At 35.9% G+C, this 26,555-nt stretch overlaps 1 protein-coding gene across 1 annotated transcript in view; it reads right to left on the minus strand.

Moving 5' to 3' along the window:
- Positions 1-26,555, minus strand: part of IMMP2L (inner mitochondrial membrane peptidase subunit 2) — a 914,463-nt gene that overhangs the window by 485,074 nt on the left and 402,834 nt on the right. The gene's annotated exons all lie outside the window — the stretch shown is intronic.

Raw genomic sequence — 26,555 nt, forward strand, 5'->3', positions numbered from 1 at the left:
TTCATACAATATAAATCCAGTATCTAAGGAAATGAAAGTCTTATTTTAATAATTGGTAGTAGCTCAACATTAGGCTGCTTGCTTTGCAGAAAATATTGCCAAATTTCAGTAGGACTTATGATCTAGGTGTAATTTTCAAATCTTGCTGTGATTGTAAACACTTAATGAGCTCCACTGCAATAACAAGCAAACAATCTAATAATCTTCTATGTTGCAAATACAGCAAGGAAACATGTTCTACATGACCCCCAAAGAAGGAGGTTTATATACTTGTATAGCAACTAACCTAGTCGGTACTGAGTTAAAGACAGTTATGATCAAAGGGGATGGTTCTTTTCCCCAAGATAACAATGGATTTTAGAACTTTAGGAGACTAGGATTTTTAAATTTTATTGTAAGATATACTGAATTCATAGTGGAAGAAGTTCCAGAGTTCAATAGAAATTTAAGAACACAGTTTTGCTCATGAAAAGCTTCTGAGACTAAAAAATTAAGTGCAGTTTTCCATGACTATAAGGCACCTAAGTAACACAGCTTAGAGAAATTGAGAATCACTGAATTGAAGTGCTAATAACACTACTAATTATTTTAGAGTCTTATACAGAAAATACAAGAAGTTTACCTGGAAAAAACAACCAAGATTTTTAGGGCTTTAGTCATATTTACAAACAAAAACCCATAGTCCTACAAAACCAATGTATTTGTGTACAAAGAAAACATCCTGAAACACTAAAAAAAAAATTTACAGAAGGTAATAAGCCTTACTTTTTATAGGCAAATTGCCTATCTCTACAAAGCTACAAGTCTTCCATTATAACTGCTACTTAATCTGTTCATAATCAAGTGTTTAAGTTTTCTTACCATAGCTTTCTGCATATCATCAACATGTCACTGGCCTGTAAACATTTCTACCACTGAAATCATATCAGTTTATTTGTTAATACTAGACATTTGCTTTTGTGATAGCACTGACAGTTTCTAATTAAGTATTAGCTGTTTTTGACAATGTTGGAAAGTAATTGTTATGAACTCTTTAAAACGAAAGGACAACTGTGTTAATTTTAACACAACCAAAATATGAAAGTTGCTAATGAAATGTGTTTCCCTAACACAAATTTTACAACCTGATGAATCACTATCACAGAGAGGCTGACATTAGAACTTATCAGTAAGACATGCTCATACATCACAAGAGGTTTCAGCACCACGGACAGAGCTTTTTAAAAGAGCTGGGCTATTTATCAAAAATATAGGAGCTGAAATATGACCTATTAGGATGCAGGTATTGTATAGGTCAGCAAGAACTTGCTCAGATTTCTTGTATGTTTCTATTTTCATGAAGAACTATATCAAACATATGGTAAAGCTGAGAATCCATTTCAAGCTAAATTCTTCTTAGAGAAATTGCAGTAAATAAGTACTTGGAATAGATACCTAACAGTGAACACTAAAATGAAGTATTTTTGTTACAGCTGAATAAATACAGATGCTCAAAGCAAATCATGATCCTATTTACTTGCTCAAATTTTAATCTAAATTGCCAGTGAGAAAAAGAAAAAAAGACATTTGCTTCAACAACAGAATGGCATTTGATACTCCTTATATTACCTCCTAAACCCCACACAAAATTAACTAAGCACTGGTTAAAGTACTCAAAGCATGTAACTTACAATTTGGTGATACTAAATGGATACAAAGGCAAACTTTGCCTATAATAAATAAAATTCTAAAGTTTATATCTCTATGAATGCCACATGATCCCCTCACATTGCATGAAAGAAAACATTTTTTTAGAAAAAAATAATTTTACAAGAATTATATATGTTATAATTTACACTACAAAATATATCCAAATTTTCTATAAATAAGCATGTCTAGTTGAATACAAAAATGCATACAATGTGAAGCAAAATGTGCAATTGTCAGCAAAGCCAAGTAACAATATGCTGCCAGTCATATGTAACCATTTTACTTAGAAAGAAATAAAATAGATTTATGGTACATATGTCAGTCTGTTGATACTTACTGCAGTTCTTAAATTTATTCTAATTAGGTAAAAATTTCTTAAGCAACACTATATAACAGCAAGCATAATTTTAACATTATAATTCCTTAGTCTATTCATTTAACTATATTTTCTTTTGTTTATATTCAATATATATGTATTGTATGGCTATTAGTCACTGGAAAAATAGAAGTGAACAGGACAAATTCCCCACCATTAAGGGGCTTATATTCAACTGGTTTGCATTCTGGTTATGTATCACTGATTTCACAAATATGTGTTAACTATGTTACCTAGTGGAGACCCAGCTTCAATCCATACTTTCACAGAATGGTAATGTTCAGAAATTCAGATGTTTTTCTTTGGTCTAAAATATTTTCTCTATCACAACATGTTGATATAGGAACTTAATTCAAATTTATTATTGATTTTATTCACAATAGATAGATAGAAAGATAGACAGATAGATAGATATATACTAGCCTTTATTTAACCATCCTCAGACTGGTTAAATAAACAGGCATGTCTACTTACCATAAATTTTTCCTAGGCACAAAAACATGGATAACTAATATGTTTCCCCTATTTTCAACATAGAATGATCACCCAATAAATATAAGTTAAATTCAAGAAGGTAATCTAGCACTGCTAAAATGTTTATGTATTTTATGAGGAAGACCAACTTACTCTATCCACTCTTATAAAATCTTCCAACAACTATGAAGAAAAATTCCATAGATTAGCCTTTTACATGAAAAATTAGAAGTGATAGGTCAGTAACCAATAAAGCAAACAAAACAACTAAAAGTTTAAGAGCATATATTTGCTAAAGAAAGAGAAAATTCCAATAAAATGTTCTCACAGCTGTCATAAATAGCAGGAAAAAATTCTCATTGTATATGTAAACATAAAGCAATATCTTTAGCTTCATCACAATGCTGACTTTCTAGGAGACAGGGAATTATAAATAGTAATTATATTGTGGCTACATTTTCTTTGATTCAATCTCTCTTGTCTCTTGTCTTGTCTCTCTTTCTTGTCTCTCTTTCTCTAACTTGCCAAAACAAATGATAACAAATAAGTAAAAGTTTTTTCAAAGAATATGGTTGTTACAGGTATGTTTAGTATATCAAGCATCCCAAATGGTCATTTGGGGATAAATCTAAACAGAAAGACTAAAATCATCTTTTCTTTCAAATGGTAGTATGTTCACCCTGGGTTCTATAGCCCCCACCTTTATAATATCATTTTACCCTGATTAATGCATTGCTAACTAGGCTGTTGCTTGGGAGCATGGCAGTATTGTACTGGAATGAAAAAGCCATGCCTGTCATGGAGTTCTGGAAAATGAAAGAAACTGACTCCAGTTTCAACACAATAGTGGCTACTTTCATGTGTTAATTTGAAAAGTGAGGACTTTATTGTTAGGGGTGACCACCAATTTTGTTTATATTATTTCTCTGAAGCAAGGGAAAAATAAAAACACTATTTGTACACAGGAATAAAATGGCAAAATGTGAGTTAATTGTAATAGCCACATATATCCAATTCCAAGTAAAATTATTAAAATACAAGCTTTAAAGAAGAATATTCTAGTAAAATATAGATTTTTTCCAATATCTGGCCTAAACTTTCCATTAATGATATAACAAAGGTGCTTTTGAATTGACTAGTAAGCATTCAGTATTCTCAAGTGAGAAAATACATGAAATAGAACACAATTCCTTTTTATTCCTACTGAAAATAGACAAGCCCATAGAGATTTGAATCTACCTATTCTAGTTCACTTTACATATATATCAGAGGGCTCTTAGCTTACCTTTGAATAAAGCCATATAGTCAATACCAAATAAGGGGTCATGTATATAACAGATACATCGATACAGTTTTCTCTTAAAAGCAAAGTGAGGTATTTAAATAAGTAATAAATTCAGAGCAAATTTATCACATATGATTTCAAAATCATTGTAGTGTGGTCCAGAGTAACAAAGCATAGCAAAAAGAACTGTGGTTAACCTTGGCAAGTCTTTCAAAAGAGTGAACTATAATGGCATTTGAAGACCTCACAGTGCTTTGTGTCTTTATCTTTTCTAACTCTAATACATCTTCAAGAAACTAACACCATTATGTGACCATTGTAAGGAAAATCCAGCTTTCATCATTAAAATATATGGTTTGGTGTCAAGTCATTGATTCAAAATCCAATTGTGATATCCATTTATAATGTTTATCAGCCTCTACAACAAACAATGGAGTAAACTTAGGACATAAATTGACCTTCCTAATCCTAGCACTGAAAGAATCAGAGTGTAATAAAATAACTTCCCTGTCAGTTGAGGTACCAGATTCAAGGTTGGTAAAGACAAACAGTTCTTAAACCATCAGAGGTGTTATAACTACAGGAATATGATCAAACACACTGAAAGAGTTCTTCAAAAGAATACTATATAAAATTGAAATTCACTATCGAAACTGGGATTAAAGACAGATACCTCTGGTAAACATCCCTTTAATAATGATTGCAGAGAGGAGTCATGTAGTCAACAAAGAACAAAAAAATCATGTCCCCAAAATAACTTTAAGGCTTCCAGGATTCCCATCCCTGTTTCCTAGTCAATCAACAAACCAACATTCCAATATATGGTTTTTACATTAAATTGTTTATTTTATTAGAGTTTAAAAACACATTTACATACAAAATGCATGAATTTATATAACTATGTGATTCTAACTACCCAATTCAAACCCTTGAGTGTAAAAATAAGAATCCTTCAATAGAGAAAAGGTATAAAAATAGAAGAAAATAAAACATTTATTTCTTTTTTCTATCAAAATGCTTATCTACATATATTCATATAGATTTAATAGACTGCATTGAAAAAACGAGCTACATCAAAAACAACCATGTTAGATAAGGGGAGTTAGGTTCTTCCAACCAATGGGTTACGTGCATCTCAGTCCAGGCTCAGGCCTGAAGTCACAATATGATGCTTGAGAGATTTTCTTGGCACATATAATGCATAGCAATTAATAAATATATTATTAACATTATTATATTTGAATAAATATACATTCATATTTCCTTGAGTAACAAGATAAAAACTAGAAAGGAAGGAAACAAACACTTACTGAATGCTGAATATGTGCCAGACTAAAAATTTGCTATGGTCGTAAGAAATCCACTACAGATCTAAAGGAGAAGGGGTGTGGGGAAAATGAATATTTACCATCTTTTTTTTTTTTTTTCTTGCGGTACATGGACCTCTCACTGTTGTGGCCTCTCCCGTTGCGGAGCACAGGCTCCGGATGCTCAGGCTCAGCGGCCATGGCTCACGGGCCCAGCCGCTCCGCGGCATGTGGGATCCTCCCGGACTGGGGCACGAACCCACGTCCCCTGCATCGGCAGGCGGACTCTCAACCACTGCACCACCAGGGAAGCCCCCAATATTTACCATCTTACTATGTGTCAGGCATACTGAGGAATGTGCTTGCTCACCCTCCTGGTCTCTGTTTCTCTATATGCACGCCTCTCTCTCACATGCGTGTGACACACACACACATATTAATTCAATTTTCATGAAATCCTTGTGGGTTCAGTGTTAACACTCTCATTTTATACATCAGTCTCAGAGAAGTAATTTTCTTTCCCAAGATAATAATATCATAGAGCAGAGAAACCAAAAGGTACAACATCATGAAAAATAATAATACCCAGGTACTTTTCTGGCATGCCATACAAAAAATAACTAATAGGTGGTATTTTGAGGAGGGAACACTCCATCAATAATATACCAGATTCATTAATTGTGCTATTGTCTTCTAACTATCTCCATCAACATGTTCACTTAAAATATTCCTATGTTGGTTCTGCATGAGGTATTGGGGTAAAGGGCTCCAGTTTGCCAACTTTCAGTTATTACTCGCCAAAGGCACAACTGTGAGCACTGGTTTAGCAAAAACAAAAAAAAAACAAAACAAACAAACAAAAACACACACACAAAACAACCTCCAAAAACCTGCATATATTGTAAATTGAACTTTTAAAATAAGCATATTCACTAAGTACTCACTGGCTGCAAGGTACTTCTAGAGACTTATAAAAGACTTCTGTAATTATTTCCACGCATCCATTTCACAGTCCCCATGCATAATGCTCTCCTGTTTTTCTATCCCATTACATAACAGTAGAGGATAGTCAATTACCTGTTTTACTTGTTTTCTGACTCTAGCTTATATTTGTCATACATGATAATTCTGACCTTAGAAAGAGGTGCATAAAGAGTAAGGACTGGGCTTCCCTGGTGGCGCAGTGGTTGAGAGTCCTCCTGCCGATGCAGGGGACACGGGTTCGTGCCCCGGTCCGGGAAGATCCCACATGCCGCGGAGCGGCTAGGCCCATGAGCCATGGCCGCTGAGCCTGCGCATCTGGAGCCTGTGCTCCGCAACGGGAGAGGCCACAACAGTGAGGGGCCCGCGTACCGCAAAAAAACCCCCCAAAAAACAAACAAAAAAACACCAGGCTAGCTCTTGAATAAAGGATTAAAGCAAAAGATTACTTTCACACTTGGGTGGTGTATGTCAAAAAAAGAGTAAGGACTGAGGGGAAAAAATTTTCCCTTCAACTTTCTGCCAACATCCCCATCCTTGCATGTATTGGTGCCATAAACACTAACAGCTTAGAGGGTCATATGTCAGTGCACTCTGATAGAGTTTAGTCTGTTGGACGACTTGTAGTCTATTACAAATGGGTTCTGAAAAGTTCTAAGTTATGAATTGAAGTTTATGAATTGATTCTGAGGAGTTCTAATAAATGAATTTGTTCTAGAAGAACAAAACTAATTAATATAGGATAGATAACATGGATTATATGTTCATAAATGGGGCAGCAAAAAATATTAAATAAAAACTTGACACCATCAAACTTATCCCTGAGATTAAAACCTCCAATGCCCATATAGGAAGTTGACTGTCCCTATGTCCCAGTAGAAGAAACAAGGTGATTCATTAAAACAAGCAAACATCTCCACAGATTAGTAAGCTTCTACGAAATTAAATTGGCATGCAGATTTTATGTGTAGTGAAGTATCTCAGTATTTAATGAGTACTAATTTTTGCTTGCTAATATTTCATAGTCACTATGCTGAACCCTGTTCTCATTCCAAAGATACCACCCCACCTTGATTTTTTTTTTAATGAATCATTGATATGGCAGAACTCCTTTGCTAGTATTATTTGGAAAATAATAGTAGTAAACTTCCTAAACAGAGAAGCAAGTAGTGGCCCATGTTTTCATTCATACATGATTTTTTCCCATGTGCTCTTCATTTATTGAGGACCTACTATGTGCCAGACATGGTATTAGCTGCTAGAGATGCAACATTGCCTGTGATAGACAAATTCCCTGACATCATAAAGCTTAGCCTACAGGTAGATACCAACAAATGAATCTGGTAATTGCAATATAAGTTAATAGAAATATGATAGGAATGGGGATAGCTTACACATATGCTGGGGTACAGGTTATTATAAAGGAGCCCAGAAAGGGCTCTAAGACTGCCTTTACACAATCTCCCAATTAAAAAGCTGAGAAATGTTGGGAGCAGGCTAGGGATAGTGTGAAGATGACAACAAGCTGAAGAATTTGAATAGCAACAGCATGCTGAGTAACTGGGAGAAAGTTCTGAAGAAGGAAAAAGCCAGAGCTGGCTTCAAAAGATAAATGAAGATATGGGTAAAAAAATCAAACTTTACTTGGTGCTAAACATGGTGGAAACTAATGTCCCAGGGAGAATGACTAGGCCAAATTTAAAACACCAGGACTAATTTATAAGGCTACAAATATTAGTTTTCCAGATTTCACGCCTGTCTCCCTCTATAACCAAGCCCCAGTTTCTCATCCAATCCCTAGTCCTCCATAGTTGGGAATATGAGAAGAAGTGGAAAAGAAAAGAGAAAAGGAAATAGATACAGGCACACTCTATACACTACTGCTCAGGTGTCCCCTCATCTGAAACCACATCCAACACACACACAGACTCTCAAGACCCTTAGAAGCATACACTCAGACACAGACTATTCATGTTCAGAGTAAGTATGGTCCATTATATGTAAGATATCCTATTTTCAGATATTAAAAAAATACACCTCCCATGAAATTAACAGAGGGTCAAAATGTTACTCCAAATGTTACATTATTTCCCCAAAGGGAAAATCAATGAAAGAGACCTTAGGTATTCTGACCAGTTTTGTACATTAAAACCCATGTAATGTAAAATTAGGGTCTATGTGTTTGAATTTAAGATCGATCTAGTTCTATTTCCACTGTTAATTGTATTTCTCTTTCAGAAATTTCACACATATGTTACATAGAGTTTAATAAGTATGTAAGTATAAAAACAGATTTAGGAACACCAGGAACAAATAGTGTGTCTCATTTCCTTGGATTATGTTTTCTACCATATCAGACATAGTTCTAACTGGATGTCATAGATATCACTTTCCTCAGATAATAGAAAAAAAAATTGCTCTCTTATGTTTCCAGTTGAGACCCTGAATTAAAAATAACTTAAAATAAGAAAGAGTAGAATACGTAGAAGTACTCACCCATGAATAGGACACTCATTCCACATTTTTTATGGTTTCTCAACACTGAGCTCTCTTAAGAAGAAAATTTTATTAAGATTGTCTAACACAAGTCTAATATAGATTACTAAGGAAGTAAATTATGTCAATAATTTAAAGTTTAATTTTGAAGATGTACTTAAAAATTAATAGAGGAGCTAAGCATTAATAGACATAGACATAATAAACTTAACAGAAAAGATAAGCATTAGCATAAAAAATCAGAAATACTTTTGCTATTAAATTTTCTCAAAAAGGTTTTGGGGAACTGTGATACAAAGACTATTAAATTAGTTACTTTTCAATCCTTCAAAATCTTTTGTTTGAAAGGTCTGTTTGAGGTTTTTACCTGAAACCAAGGGTGGGGGGGTGAAAGCACATCCACCTTCTCATGACATTTTAAATGCCGGGGTCTTAGTATGCCCAGAACGACTCCTACAACACTCTGAAGTGAGCTCCTAATTGTGTAGAGGACTACAATTCACCATGGCAAGTGTGTCTGTTCCATTTCACTCTGGTATGAATAACAGAAAAGGCTTCAGACAAAATGATACCAAGCAAATGTAAAAACAGAGTGATTTTTGTTTTATTGATATGAGTAACTCTGCCCCAGCACTAGGCTTTAGTACTTAGGTTTTTCAGTGTGACTACTCACACCAGGTAAGAACATGTATGTGGCTTAGCACAAACTCTCATCTCATTCCGGCAAAAACAAGTCAAGTTTTAGGTTCACTGAAGCCAGAATATATAAAATACTAGAAGGTCTATGAGATCAGTAGTTCTAGACGTCGAACTAAAGTTACAATCTTAAATGTCATAAACCTCTGATTACACGTTTGTCAAGTACTTTCTAAGATATAAGACATTTTTACATATGTCTGACATTTGAATATATCCTCCGTAGCTACTCTGTGATTTCAGAAAAATCATGCTAACCTACTTTGATGAATTATTGGTCCTGGCAATGGAAATATCAAATAAAATTATCATCAAATTTGCAAACCCACTGAATCTTTCCCCTGCTCCAAAGTGAACACTGTCAAACACCTGTGCATGCTTTCACAGGGGCAATGGGCTTACCAATAAAGATTTTTGCTATAGTGGGAAAAGCCAACCCTATGATCTTTAAATAATCTGGTTTCAGAAATGAGTTTTTATATTAAACTTCTCCTCAAGATCTCCTTGACTTGAAATTCCAAGCTTAAAATAATGTCATATTATTCCTTTAAATTATATTATTTTAAAGTACATAATTTTATATTATTTTGCCTTAATATATTTTACTACTAGAGTAACATGTGATTATTATACAAAATCAAGAAAATACAGAAAAGAGAGCCCTACATTCTTCCTGTCCCCCTCTTACAAAGTCTGTCATTCTGTCTTCCACAAAGTTTCTATTACCTGACTCTACTACCTTCACTCTTAGTACAGACTAGAGGTGCCCAGACTGTAAAATTGGCATGAAAGACTTCCAATCTCAGGATGAAAGAAGACTTCACTGCTCACCCCATCATTTCCTCACCCAGCCCCAAAGCTCCCAATGACATGATTGACAGAGATTACCATCCTCTAGTATTATACATCAGTCCCTTATGTATCAGCCTATTACATTTTTGCAAAGCTTTAGGAGTAAGAAGGTTTCACATGACTGACAGAGATTACCATCCTCTAGTATTATACATCAGTCCCTTATGTATCAGCCTATTACATTTTTGCAAAGCTTTAGGAGTAAGAAGGTTTCACTCTCATGTTCAGCTGAGAATTTGCTTCTTTCTATTTTTCACTAGTTTTATTTTAGGGAGCAAAAAACGAATGAATTTAATGTATGTACTACAGGGCAGCCCTGCAAGTGGATCATGCTATCATGTCCCTATATGTTCTTTTTTTTTTTTTTTTAATTTATTTATTTTTTATTTTTGGCTGTTGGGTCTTTGTTTCTGTGCAAGGGCTTTCTCTAGTTGTGGCAAGCGGGGGCCACTCTTCATCGCGGTGCGCAGGCCTCTCACTATTGTGGCCTCTCTTGTTGTGGAACACAGGCTCCAGACACGCAGGCTCAATAGTTGTGGCTCACAGGCCTAGTTGCTCCGTGGCATGTGGGATCCTCCCAGACCAGGGCTCGAACCCGTGTCCCCTGCATTGGGAGGCAGATTCTCAACCACTGCGTCACCAGGGAAGCCCTGTTCTTTGCTCCACACTGAAGAAGTCCATGTCCTTAAAGCTATTCAGGTCACTCTTCTCTGAAGATGATCCAAGTCATCAAAATCTCTCTTAAAATACAGTACTGGAAACAGAATGCCACCCTGTAGGTGTGCTAAGCTCTCTATTTGGTTGCGGAGCAATGTTAACAAAATTTCTGCACTATTTTCAATCGAAAGCAGAGCCAACTCTAAGCAAACAAGGGTCTTCATACTTGACGCCAAATCTTGTGGTTAGCAACATCACGAAGACCAGCATCACCAGCACTTAGTAAATGCTAAGCCCTAGCAGACATATAACCTAATTTAACCCCTATGAGGAAGGTCTATCAGTAGCCATATTTTATATGACAGGTGAGAAAATTTAGGTTTAGAAAGCTTAAGTGACTTACCAAGATTTCGCCAGTAAGTTTTTATGGGTAAGAGGGATTTGGTCTCCGTGTAAAAGCAAATTGACAGGTTGTTAGTTTGCTAACACCTACTATAAACCTTGGAATTTCTCATATGAACTGATATGACCTCTTAAGTAAAAGTCACTCAGCAGGTAGTAGGGGTGGGTATTATGATAACTCAATTAGCATCAGCAATTATCACAAGAGCAGAAAATTAAGAATCTCTATAGTTAGAAATAGTATTTCATCGATAGCATACTTTTGGAAATAAAGCCTGACACCAGCTAAGAACTGGAAAACAGAAACATGAGCAATTACACCTCCATGATGCTATGGTCATTAGAGAAATTGATAGAACTACAAGGCTTTCAGTCAACAAAAGAAAGACAATCCAAAAGGGAAACTAATGAAAGGTATTTCCATACATCAAGGTTATTCCATTGCTTAACTTACTAACAGTGGTCTAACCCCATCATGAGTTAACAGGATGCTGAGGAGAAAAGTATAGATGAGAATAACTAAAGCTTGTTTTTGTTTAGCTATTGGCTTCTAAACTTGTTTTTAACAGTGCTCCACATTAAAGTAAATATAATACATTGTGACACACACATAAACAAAATTTAAGTTTCACAAAAAAAATTCTAACTGTGCAATTCCAAATCACTATATTTTCTATTCTATTCTAGTTCTTTTTTTAAAAAAATGCTGATATGATCTATTAATTGATTTTATTAACTACCAATTAGTCATAACCTGCAATTTGAAAAACATTAAACACCTACCAGTACCCATGGTCAGAAATAAACCACAAGTCAAGAAGTATCTGTAGAATTGCCATTTAGCTCCTCTTTTTGTAGTTACTAGTTCAAAGCTTAATATTATTATTTTTTTATTCCAACATAATAAGGGAAAGTAGAAGAGAGGAAAAGATGGTAACAGCAGCTATTGAAGAGGTGCTTTGTGAAGGGGAAAAGGAAGGAAGAGCATGTTACATACATACTGAGGCTTAGAAGAGTTGAATAACTTGCCCAAAGAAGGGCTGGGATTAAAACCCAAATCTACATGACTCCAAAGTTTATAATTTTTACATAGGTTAGAGAATAGTCTACAGGAATATAGTTAATATTTCTAAATTGCATCTGTCTGATGATACTACACTAAAAACCTCTCAAAGGGTAGAAAAAAATCTTAAAATAATTAAATCAGGAGACTATTGGATAAACTTTTTATAGATTTCTAAATAAGAACATACACTGAATGGTAGATTCCCAGGCTGTCAGCTGGGAATGTTTTCTTGAGTTCGCTTTAAGGAAAGGAGGAGTCATTTCCTAGGGCTGCCATAAGAAAGTACCATACAGCCTTCTCCCCTGTGTCTATACCCAAATCTCCCACTTTCTCTTATAAAGGAACTAGTCATTGGACTAATTTGATTATGTCTGCAGAGACCTTATTTCAAAATAAGGTCATATTCATAGGTACTGGGGTTACGACTTGAATATGTCTTTTCTAGGGACACAACTCAACCCACTACAAGCAGATAGAAATGGATAAATCTAGGATGTCAACTATACAGTTCTCAAAAATTGGAAAGTTACAAAGATACACAGCAGCTCAGTTCAACTTCAAATGGCAACAGGGAATGGATGGAACAGTGTTAAACTTCCTCCATCTCAGTTCTTTGATAGCATTTACAACAGTATAACAAAAATGCAAACCAAAATAAAGTAAAATTAATTGTCAAGAAGGATTCATTCTGTGTTCAATTTATACTATCATGCTGAAAGAGCCATTTAGATGCCTTATAAAATTTTTTTTTTTCTGTTTGAAGGAATTTTAAAAATCAGTGTTTATTTAAGTTGCTGATGATCCATTTCACCATTCCCTAATCACAGCAAAAAAAGATGTTAAGCCAGAATTACAGTTTTCCATCATGTAAAACAAAACTTATACAAAACACTGGCATATTCCTTTATATAGTTAGGAAGATCAATTTTTTTCTGTTTCACACTTTCAGACCACATTGCTCAAAGTAAGAAAAGGCAAATGTAATCAAGCTTGATAAGCCAAGAAGCAGACAAATGACACGAAAAAAAATAATTTGAGGAGTAAAGATATTAAATTACCACCACGATGCTCTGAATAATAAAAGCACGGAGTCAAAAGCAGTTCAGTTTCTTAAGACCAAGAGGCATTTCAACAGCTTTACTAAAGACCAGAAGTCAGTGTTTATTTTTTGTAAGAACTTTAATGTGAATAAATTAAGAAATTATACTTTTAAAAATCTCACTTCGAAATACAGTAGGAATACAGATGGATTCTCTGATACTTCGTGCCCTACATTAACTTGTGGGGCCACAGTATCAAAGTAAGAGGGAAATAGTGTGCCTCTCTGTTTAGTTGTGGTAGCTACTTTTTATTACATGGGCAATATAATTCATTGTTTCTTATGTAACTGCTAACCTATCTTAAATTTTAATAGCCATCCATAAACAAACAAATGATATCACTTGTTCCAAGTTAGGTGTAACTTACAGATGGAAAACCCTGCAAAATGACTTGCAATAAATTAAAATAATCCTTAAGGAAAAGTGGAATATAGCTAGAAAAAGATTAGAGATAAGAGATAACTTAATTGTAAAACCCTTTACGGCAAAAGAGAACTGTCTGCATCTATATTCTAGGAAGGAAAAATCTTGAAAATTAGGATGCATTCAAATGCCACAAATACATCAGAACATACCATACTGCTAAAAATGTTTCAGTTAACGTGATTTTAAAAATTTATCTCCATTGAAACCTTTATTTAAAATTGTTTGGCGTTGTGGAAAAAAACTGTAAACAAATGAATATGGTGTCCATTTGATGTCAAGTATTTCATGAACAGAGGGATAAATCTGGAATTTTTATCTTTGCCCTATATACATTGTACATTGAAGAAAATCTTTTGGAACTGAGCTAATAAAAGGCTAAATTAAGACACAATTTTAGTGCTCTGGGAACCTCAGCAGCACTACTGCCCAGAGGCAAAAAGCCTAAATGATTCCACGAACAGGTAATAAACGGTAACGATGGCCAGAGACTGGACTCGGTTGATATTTCTTTATTCATTGGTATTTACTATGAAATTAAAACGTTAGAAGCTGCAGGATATACAAGGATGAACCAGATATGTACTTGCCCTGCAAGAGTTTAGAGAATTATCTATGATGGGAAAAACTACACAGGAGGAAAGAGAGTAAGAAATGCTACAGCAATTAAGTAGCTTCCAGATATATTTTGTGAAAATTCCAGATAACAGTAATTAAACTGGCCCTGATATGCAAGATAACCATCTCCCCTATCTAAAAAGTTGTTTTTGTAACAGAAGACACATAAAATAGTGCTTGTTCTCTTTATAAAAATAGGAATAAATCTTCATTTTCTAAAAGAGAAAAAGGTACATTTTCCTCTGAATTAAAAAATCCTATTTTAAGCTAGGAAAAGAGAACACCTATTAAGATATATTTCACCTGCTACAAATGTGGTTCACCTCACAATTCCCCAGCAAAAGGAAAAACTAGGATATTCTTTCTCTGACAAGATTGCCTTATGCTGTTGGCATTGCTACTTTGAAAACTGAAACTAATTTTATTTCTACAGCTACCTTCCAGCTTTCTATTGTCTCGTCTACTAAACCCCAGTTACCATTACAGTTCAATTTCCTAGTTTGTTATTTTCTCCGAGAAAAATGAACAGGAGCAAAAAAAAAAAAAAAAAAAAAAAAAAAGAGCAGAAAAGAAAGGAGGAGAGACAAGAACAGAACACATCAATCCTGAAAAAGTGAGACTCAAGAAACTAAAAAGCAAGGGAAGAAAAAAGGAACAGACAACGGGCAGAGTTGGGGTGAGAGAGGCAGACAGTCAGGAGGCGTTGAGAGGTCAAAGCCCTCTATCCACTTGAAGTGTTAATTTATTTGCCCTCATTAAATATTGCCTTGTCTCTGTTATCACCTGCTCAATACTGCCCTTTAGAAAATTGGTTGGCAAAGGCAGATATGACACGAAGTGGCAATGACCTGGCTAATATGAGCCTTTTGGAAAGGAACACATATTCTTGAGCCCAGATGAGTCAATACTAGATGTTTTCTGCTTGCACATTCAATCTACAGGGTTCTAAAATCTAAACAAAATTCAAAGTCATAGCTGTGTGCCTTTCAAAAATACTAGACTTCACTTAATATTATAGATTTGCTGTTGAATAAACAAAAGCTTGGAACACAAATGATGAGAAAGCTAAAAAATATAATTGGGCAGGGGTGAAATAAGTTAACAGGGCCAAGGCATTTTGGCCAGATTGCATTTTGCAATTTGGGAAATATCTGAACTCTCACAAAGGTCATAGGGTGTGAGAACTGAAAATATTTCCATCTGCCTAAACTAAAGGAACTATTACTCCTCATTCATGCTAATTCCACGCTGTTCTCCAAGTTATTAAGACTATTCGGCTGCTTGAGAAGAAAACTTGTCTATTCTTCCCCTGAAAGGGTAATTTTATAGCCACTTGGGTAAATGGCTGAGTGACAAAGCAAAGCAAAATCTAATATCACTGAGGGAGCTACTAGAAATTGTCTCTTCTTATCTACTCTACTTACAACAGAGGAAAATATCTATGACACATAGTATAGAACTTGGATGATAAAATGGTATAAGAATCATGGAACATTATGCCTTTTTCATGGAAAAATACATGGTTCATTGGCGGCAGAGTAGGACTAGCACACAGATCTTCTGACTGTTAATCCAACAGTCTCTATACACTGTGCATCAGTATCCATAAATTCTGGCATATTTGGGACTGAGAGAAAGCAAAAGAGAGAACATTAACTCAACTATTGTTTCTGGTAGTACTACCTACCGCATTCCAAACCTATACCACTAATACTAAATGTTAAAGTCTTAGATACAATTTACTGACTAGAAATAATATTCTGAAGAATGAGAATTTAGTTCCCTTATATACTTCCACATTTTCCCTCTCAATCTTCGCTCAAAATATAATTTTACCACAAACTTTTTGTTAAATCAACACTCATATACACATATTATAAATTCTTAATGCTAAACCACATAGTATACTATGACTATGATTACACTGTTTCCTGTACAGTTTTGGATTCCCTACAGATGATCATTGCCTTTTTTTTTTTTCACTTGCTTAATTTTCAATGTACCTAGAACATTTCATTCTCAAATTCTGTAAAGAACAGAATCTGTTAACACCTCTTGCTTAATACAGTATCCTTCCCATTCTCTTTATCATTGTGGGTTGATGTTTTCTTTTTATTCCTTATTGCTATTTTAGAGACATTTCAAGAAGAGAAGATAAATGCATGTGTTCAACCACCATATTTAACAAGGAGCTAGAGATTGATTTTTAACGCCTGTATGCAATATTGAAACATTAACGATGTTAACAAATGCCCAAAGTCATGAAAGACAGTATCATGACAGTTAAGTAGGTGTGGAAGAATTTACAAATTGATTTTGATTATTGAGGAAAATAACAGGTCAAAAATATAAGTCAGAATTTTCATCTTCATTTTTTTAAGAGAAGGGTTTGGATTTTAGTTTAATATAAATCTTTCTCATTATCTCCAAATTTTAGATTAACATTTCTCAAACTTTACTGTGCTTATGACTCATCCTGGGAGCCTGTTACACTACAGATTATGTTTAAGTCTTCATTTCTAACAAGCCCCCAGATGACACCAATGATTTTGTCTAAGAATTACACTCTGACTAGCAAGGCTTTAGAAAGTATCATTTAACTGTGTTACAAGATGGGTAGAAACTGGAAGAGACCTACTCAAACATGGAAAATATTCTTAGCACATACCTTAAGTTTTCCAATTCATGTTTCTAAGCACAAGTTCCCTACCAGAGAAAGCACAATGTCACCCAAAGGAAGAGGAGCAGACATTCCATGTCAATGCTCACAATCCATGGTCAACTTGACTCTCACTTGACCAGTTTTTCTGCACCAAATCAGCTGTGAACAAAAAGATCACGTGGAGTACTGGGGAACTGCATAGTATGTATGTTTCAAGGCTTCTATTCTGACACCAACCCCAACTGGCATTTTGCAATACATTTCAAGTCTGACGCTAACCACTCAAAATTAGTACAGACCCCACAAGTTAAGGACTTCAGGGCTCCACAAGACTGCTGTCACTTCAGAAGCCAGCCACAAGTGGCCTCCCAGGTCACCGGCATATCTGACTAAATAGCTAAATATGGGGGCTTCTAATGACCACCCTCAGGATTGATAACTCTATAGAACGATTCACAGAACTCAGAAAAGTGCTATACTTACAATTATAGTTGTATTATAAAGAATACAAACCAGACCATCCAAATGAAAGGAAGCATGGGGCAAGGTCCCAAAGGGTCCCAAACAGTTTCTGTGTTCTTTCCCCGTGAAATCCGGGCATGTTACCCTTCTAGCACATCAATGTGTTCACCAACCAGGAAGCTCCACTGAGCTCAGTGCCCAGTTGCTATTGGGATTTTGGTCATGTGATTGAACTCAGTCTCCAGGGAAGTTGGGCTGATAGCATGTGGCTCAGAGGCCTAACATTCTAATCACATTGGTCTTTTCAGCTGACCAGCCCCCTCCTGATGCTATCTAGGGGCCCATCATCAGTCACTTTATTAACATAAACTTAGATGTTGTCCAAAGGGCTCATAAATAACAAAGACATTCCTATATATCCATAGCCCAGGACAAAGACCAGTCAAATTACTATACAACAGCTTCCATTCATTATATTTGGTAAATTTCACTGCATTCCCTTTTACCTTAATTAAGATATAAATAGATTCTTATTAGAAATGAGTTAAGCGTGAAAGTGAGGTGATAAAGACAAACAATTTTAAAAACTGAATTCTAGTTTGTCTCCTCACTAACCTGGCAAAATGTACATGACAAATCACTGTACCTCACTGAGTCTTAGTTTCCTCCCAATATCAGTAAGGGACTGAATTGAATAACCTCCCTAGCAATTTCTGACTTTAATATTCTATAATCCCATGAGTTTACAAAATCTGCTTTATTCATTTGCCCAGTTATGGAGTGATTTTGCTAGCTGCCAACAATATCGCCTCCTAGGCTGGTCAAAATGAGGGCTATTAGAAATATCTTTGTGGTAATTATAGTAAAATGATATTCCAACAGTCAAGTCAAATGATGGGGGGCGGAAAAAAGGTTATAGTATAAGCTTGCCCTGAGCTGCATAATTTTCTAAGCCCTATTCTCTAAATAATCTTCTTCCCTAACTTTAAAAACTAAAAATTGGGCTTCCCTGGTGGCGCAGTGGTTGAGAGTCCGCCTGCCGATGCAGGGGACACGGGTTCGTGCACCAGTCTGGTAAGATCTCACATGCCACGGAGCGACTAGGCCCGTGAGCCATGGCCACTGAGCCTGCGCGTCCGGAGCCTATGCTCCGCAACGGGAGAGGCCACAACAGTGAGAGGCCTGCGTACCGCAAAAAAAAAAAAGCAAAAACAAAAAACAAACAAACAAAAAAACAACTAAAAACTAAGTCTAGCAATTAATTATGCAGATTTAGGAATGCATTTATTATCATTTTCTAGGACTTTACTGCAGACATTATGGATTTGGAGTTAAAGCCAAATTCCATACCTACCTGTGTCAAGGAAGGCAAAACAATATTAAACTATTTAATCCACCATAAATTAAGAAGAACATAAAATTAGACAGAGCCCTCTAAACTTAATTATCAGTTATCCTTCATCTGTCTTTCTCATTCCAACTCTATTGTTATTTGAACAGCAAATATCTTATTGTATGAAATAAGAAACTCATGTGTTATCTCTAGTATCAGAAGTATGACAAAGCTGTCTGCATAATTCCAATAAATGGAATAATTTTATACACATATTGAAGAAATCAGAAAAGGTACAACAATCAGGGTTCATTTTGCTATTTCTCTTTCCTGAACAGGACAAGCAGAATACTACAATGAATATCTATGGTGAATTTACAGGGATTCAGCTGGAAAATAATTCATGTTAAACAGAGGTTCTCAACATAATTAACAGAGACTGAGAAACTGGGCCAGCGTGCATGAGAGCATACATCATAGAGGTCATGTGTGTTAATGAGAAAAAGAACATTTATTAGCTCGCAATTTAAAATATAAAGCATTTCTCCCTCAATGGCTTAAAATGGAACAATATCCTGTACCTGAGGACAGGAGAAGGCAGTGCCCTCAATTAGATGAACAACTCTCCTGGTCCCCAAACTTTTATTGTTGTAACTGAAATTTATCATTCTGATTTTATTTTTAGATTGTGACATCTTTGTTGTTGTGGACAGAGAGCAGAACATAACCCATCCTATATCACTGCCTACACAGGAGAGTTGTGTACCTTTTTTTCTTTAAGTTTAAAAATGTACACATTTTCTAAGTTCTAATTACTCAGTAGCTGAAGCACCCTATTTCCTAACTGTTGTGTGAGCTCTGATCAATGTTTTATGTTTGCATGTTTGTTCTGAGATCAAAAAAGATAGAAAAATGTTTTCAAATATAATTTTAAAATATCAGTGTCTTAAGAAAGATGTCCATTAGAAACTGCTCTTTTATTATACAAATGAGAAATAAGCAAAAGCACTGATTTTAAAAAGAGGTGACATATTACATAATTATGGTACTATATAATAAGTTCGTAAGTTACCAAGAAGTAGCTTACTTTTCTGATACATCCCCCACCTATTCCCCCAACCCCCTCCCAGGCTAAATAAGTGGAGTAGATAGCCATGACTCCAGACCACACAGCAGTGACTCTTAGGTCAAAAACTCCAGGAATAACTCTGTGACACCAGGAACCCATGAAAATACCTTGAAAATACTGAGAAGCTATTCCCTGTAAAAGGGCAACAATTGTTGGATTATATTTTTTAAAAGAAAAATACAAATGCTCTATCCTGTCTACATTTTAAAAATCTCACCTTGGATCATTTTACAAATATTTATTTCTTAGAAATTTATTTCCTTTTCTTCCAAGTTTCTTGTTCCACTGATTTCAAATGAAAGTATTCTTTACAGACACTTCTTACTGAGGCTAAGAGAAGGAATAATACCTTTAATGAAAATGGCTCTCACAATTGAAGGACACCAAAGTAAACTGAAACCACACCCAATAACTTTCAGCAGGGCCATTAGGAGGCTCAGGATATCTATCTTGCTCTCCACTGTGGGAAAATACACTCTTGTTTTAAATGATAACAGTAGTAATCATGTCGTGCCTTAAGAGAAACCAACTCAGATACTGTATATTCAAAACTACTCTTATGCACAAACTAATGATGTAATCAAATCTTTAAAACAGTTTTATTTTATTCATTCTTTACCCTGACTTGTTTTGTAAAACTTTATAGAAATTATAATTTCTGTTTTAGTGTCATAACATACACTGCAACCTTGTCAAATGAGGAGATTTAATTGCTGGACTAACAAAACCTCCACACTGTAAGACAATTTTGCTTGCAAGGCAAACCCACCATGTTATGATGAAGTCCACAACATTTACGAGGCAAAAGGAGCCAAAACTATGAGCGCAAATAACACTTCTTTATGCATCTCCACTATTTGCCTTTAGTGACAATGTGCCAGTCTCCCTGAATAACTATTTATTCCTTTTCCTACAGTACTTCTAAGTCAATACACAATGCCTCCACAATCAATTTAAATTTCAAGTTAGCAATATTTATTTAGTGCCTATTGGCCAGGCACAATAGTAAGTGTAGTCTGACCTCCATATCCACGGGTTCCACATCTGCAGATTCAACCAACCACAGATCATGTAATATGTTTACGATCCATGGTTGAATCCCATGGATAAGGAGGCCAACTAAAGGACTTGGGCATCCATGAATGTTGGTATCCAGGGGTAGGGGAGGAACAGGAACCAATACCGCCCCCCTGATACCAAGGAATGACTGTACTGGGGATAGAAGCGTTGAGCAAGACAGATGACAATTCTGCCCTCGTGGATCTTAGAGTTGAAAAGCCATGTAAGCCAGAAGTAGGATATATTTGGAGAGTTTGCAAAGGAAGAAATCATGCCTTCCATAGAGAAGTAGATCATAACGCTGACTGGTAGAGTAGCTTAAATACAACTTGTCCACCCCCAGAATCATCCTTTCCCTTGTGCTCCCATAGTTTTCACTTCTTTTCCCCCTTTCTTACTATTCAAAATACTTACCACTGCTTATTTCAGGGTTGCTCAGGGAAATACATTAAACCCACAGAGGGTGGAAGTTCTGGAGGACTGGCTGTGTGTAAAGTAACAGCAGACAAGAAAGAAACTGAATGGGTTACTGGGAGAGGGTGCTTCCGAAAGGCAAACTAGCCCTCTCAAGCTAGCACTCTCAAGTGTTTATCCACTATTCATGGGCTAATACTGAATAACAACACTGAGCAAAATACAGCCCTAAAGGTACCTGTAGTCTTGCAAAGGCGAAAGAAATTAACCAAACAATCACTGCATGTATAAACACAAACAGTGATAAATGCTATGAAGGCTAAATATGAGATCCTGTTTCAGAGGGGCCAGATCTGGACTGTGGGGTCATGAGGATTCCCCTGGCAAAGTACGGTTTAACTTGGAATATTAGAGCTGAGCAGGTACACTATTGCTAAATGAAGAGAAAGAAGAAGAACCTTCTGGTGAGATGTGCACAGTGTGTGTAAAGAGTTTGGAGAAAGCCAGGCAGGGTCAACAACTAAAAGAAAGGATGAAGGTACAGCGTGGCTGGAGGCAAGGGGACTAAAGAAAGTGCTGAGAAACACAGCTAAGGAAATACACTCTGGCAAGTACTTCAAGCAAGGCCTGAAAAGCCAATTTACAGATTTAGGGCTTACTCAGTAAGAAGCTGTTTTGCTAAAATATACACATGGTATGTCTGAAGGGAATACAAGTAGTGCCTCCGAAGAGAGGAACTGAGGGGCTCTGGAGGACAGAGGTCGGAAGGAGATTTACTTTTCACTGTACAGCCTGTTGTGCCTTTTGAAATTTATCTTTGCACTTTTATTACCTGTTTAAAGAAAAACAATGTGAAATATATTGAAATCACTGGCTCTATTAGGAAGAATTGATGAGTGGGAGGGTGAAGGCTAAGAGAACAAACAGAAGGCTACTGGCAGTGGCGTGTGTAGGGTTGGGTGGCAGTGGAGATACTAAGATCAGAATGATGACAGCTTTACAAGAAGAGGTCAGCAATTCTTTCTCACGGATAGCATAATGGAGGTCAGAGAGAGAATCTGTCAAAAATGAATCCTACATCTCTGACCTGAACCTGTATGGATGGCAGTATCACATTCACTCTGAGGAAACACTAAAAGACAGATCTGAACTGAAAGTCAGCTGGCACATGCTTCCATTTGAGAGGCCTTTAAGGAATCCAAATAGAGAAGTCAAGTATGGATACTGGGAGTGCAAAGGAGAAAGCTGGGCTAAAGCCACACCTCTGAACCATTAACATATAAACGATAACTAAGCCACGGGTATAAATGATATCACCTAGAGCCATCCCCTATTGCAATTTCTTTTAACATATTAGCATTAAATTGAGAAGATCTATTTCTTTTTCCAAATAACTACATTTTAATAATATATACTGATCTTGGTAAAGTCTTATCAAAAGTAAAGCAAAAACAGATCTAGGATCTCTTGAGCAACACAAAATGGAACATGAGTCAGCATGGGACTGACTTTTTGGACATCTGGATCTAACTATAAACAAGTCACAGATGGCAAATATCCACTGTAAGTATGAACATGAAAGGAATCGCCTTTCCAGGATGGATATATATGAATCAGCTGGACCACCTACACCAGGAACTGACAAATAAGAAGATATCATAGGAATGGCGTGTCTCCTAGATGAGTCATTAGGTGAACTCACCCACTCAGTCTGACGGTGTCAAATGAGCATCAGGGCAAATGCTTAGTCTGGTCAGCACAGACATTAAAACAATACTAATGGACTATATGGATTATGAGCCACTTCTAATTAAGGAGCATAATTCTGTGAAGCAAAGTCTGGGGTAGTGGGAGAAACAATGTTAAAAGCTCACAGGCAATTAAAAATAAATAAGTAAATAAAAACATAATCCCAAAGGATGGCTCTGGAACATGCTATTAGAGCAAATGCCAACGGGCAGCTGCTCTCTGGACTTGCTGACTCTACTGTCATTTGAAGTCAAGTCAGAGTAGTTACTGAATAGTATGAAAGCCAGGACAGTTGAGTTGTTAGGGGAGATTAAAGGAATACCAGCCAAAAACAATTTTTTCTAAAGAATAAAAAAAAAATCAGACGAATAGAAAAAAAAAAAATGAAGAGAGGCTACAATGTGATATACCCACAAATGAGTTTAATAGCTAAAAATAGCTTTCAGGTAGCTAAAAATTTTAACCACAACTTTTAACTAAAAACATAAAAGCCTATTAATTCAAAATGAGTGGATCTGGACCATCCTTGTTACTATAACAAACCCTTTTATGAGAACTGGGAAGCATAACATCAATGTGTATAGGAAAAATCAGAAAATGCATCGGTAACATTTATGAATGTCCCAACAAAAAAAGATCTATCCTATGGGTCACTGCAATGTGTGCTTTCCTTAGGCACAGCTCCTATCTCCTCTCTTTTCTCTCCTATTACGAGGTTCAGAGACACCTCAGTCTTAATCCTGCCTTACTCTCAAGTACTGAAATCACATTAGAGGCCTTACCCCTCCCCCAGGCCCATTTTTTCCAGGAAACATTTATAGAACAACAAAGTAAGCACCTCTGAAAACCTGCTCTTCTATAAAAGCAACCAAAACATGATTGTTAAACTCTTTCACAATTCTACAAATTAACCAAAGGTTTGAAATAATCTGAGAGGCACCTACTGAACAAAAAATGGATGAATCTTGCTAAGAACTGTGAACTTAGTGGCATTTTAAATTGTCATTTTGTTAAACAATCTGGCAGTTCTTGAAAATGTTAAACACAGAGTTATCCTATGACCCAGCAATCCCACTCCTAGGTATATACCTAGAGAGTTGAAAACATAATGTCCACACAAAAACCTCGACACCAATGTTCATAGCAGCATATTCATAATAGGCAAAAGGAGAAATAACCCAAATCTCCAGCAACTGATGAATGGTTAAATAAAATATGTTATATCTATACAATAGAATTTTATTTGACAATAAAAAGGAATGAAGTTCTGACACATGCTACAATCTCAGGAACCTTGAAAACATGCTAAGTGAAAGAAGCCAGTCATAATAGGCCAAATATTGTATGACTTCATCTATATGAAGTGCCCAGAATAGGCAAATCCATAGAAACAAAGTAAAAGTAGATTAGCGCTTGCTAGAGCTGCAGGAGAAGAGAATAGGAAACGAATGCTAAAGAGCATGGGCTTCTCCTTGGGATGGTGAAAATGTTCTGAAATTGCAGAGTGGTGATAACTGACCAACTCTGTGAATATACAAAAACCCACTGAATTATACACCTTAAAACACTGACGTTTATAGTACAAGAATTGTATCTCAATAAAGTTACTTTTGAAAACATTTCAGTAGATGACAGTTTTCACCTGAGGTAAAAATACCATTCAAAGAAGACATTTTAACATGAAAATATGAAGACAATTATGTATTTTGAGTTTAGCAGAAGTCACCTGACAGATTTATTGGCTTCCAACTTAATTCATTCTACAAATTCCATCTGGGAAGATAACCTCACAATAGCAAGCATTGTGGGTGGGGGAGAGAGAGTGTAGAGTGGTATTATTACCAAATGCTTATATTAGTTTATTATCAAATGCTTACACTTAGTCATCAAACACATATAGTTTTTTTAAGTGTTTCACATGGAATAACTCAATGAATTCTCAAACTAACTCTAGCCGGTTGTTCCTGTTATTAACTCCACAGGGAAACAAAAACAGGGTTAACTAGGCCAAGGTCACAAACGTAGTAACTGATGGGGCTGAAATCTGAATCTAGGCTGACTGGCTCCAGAGCCTGTGCTTTTAACCACATGCCATGCTGCTTTTGTAATAAGAACTTTTGAGGAACATGTTAAAAGCAATACAATAAGCAATTATGTTGAAGACGTCACAAATATATAACACAGGAAAAATTTAAAAAAAAGAGAGAACCAAAAACAATTTCCTAATGTTTTCTAAATAGGTTCCCATAGCTGGGGATATAATTTCCAGTTAGAAAATCATGTGTAATTCAACTTAGACAGAAAGGAAGATCATGTGCTCTGAAACTCTGTTAAATGACTCGGAGAGTGGCTCTAATGATAAAAACACTAATGATGAAGATACATGTAAAAAAATTGAAACTTTCTTCATGCCAGGTAACAGCAGAAAAAAGAAATAAATTTAAAATAATAAATTATATATGTGATTTTAAATAACTATTGTAACAAAATTAATAAACTGTTAAACAGACATTTGAGTCACCTACAATCGTGTCTATGAAAAAACAGGAGATCATTTTATGTTCAAGTTTACTTTTCTTTGAGAGACTATATGGTATAAATAGCTAGTCACTTTTCTATTCAAACCATCCAAACAACTCCTGGCTATTCTCATACTCCATGAAGTAATACACTGTTAGTTCACCAGTAAATTTGGATAATGTCAGGAAGCCAAACCTTAGCAGTACTTTATTTCACTTTTTATTTTATTTTCATTAGTACTTTGTTTTATTAATTTTATCACACCTGCCCTTATCAAGTGGTAACTTTCAAGAAATCTTAAAATCTCATCCATGACATGGAAACAGCACAATACAATAATCCCTTTTCAGGGTTAAATATTGCATTCAAGTTTGACAAAGGCACTGATATAAACCACCATAGATACATGCTCTCTATTTTGAATTTTTAAAAAAGGCTTCTCCTCATGTCTTCAAGTAATTCCTTAAATTCTCAGTCATCTCCAAGACACACAGTGTGTTCTCATCCCTAGGCAGTCAGTCCACAGGCCCTTGTTGTGACAGGCTGACAAACCTCCCTCTGTAGCTATATGCTTTCACCACAGGCAAATGAACTTCCTGGCATTAAAGAGTACATTACCGAGCTTCCCTGGTGGCGCAGTGGTTGAAAGTCCGCCTGCCGATGCAGGGGATACGGGTTCATGCCCCGGTCCGGGAAGATCCCACGTGCCGCGGAGCGGCTGGGCCCCTGAGCCATGGCCGCTGAGCCTGCGCGTCCGGAGCCTGTGCTCCGCAACGGGAGAGGCCACAGCAGTGAGAGGCCCGCG

The sequence above is a fragment of the Phocoena phocoena genome, chromosome 9 (assembly GCF_963924675.1).
Source record: "Phocoena phocoena chromosome 9, mPhoPho1.1, whole genome shotgun sequence".
In the NCBI taxonomy this organism is placed as follows: Eukaryota; Metazoa; Chordata; class Mammalia; order Artiodactyla; family Phocoenidae; genus Phocoena; species Phocoena phocoena.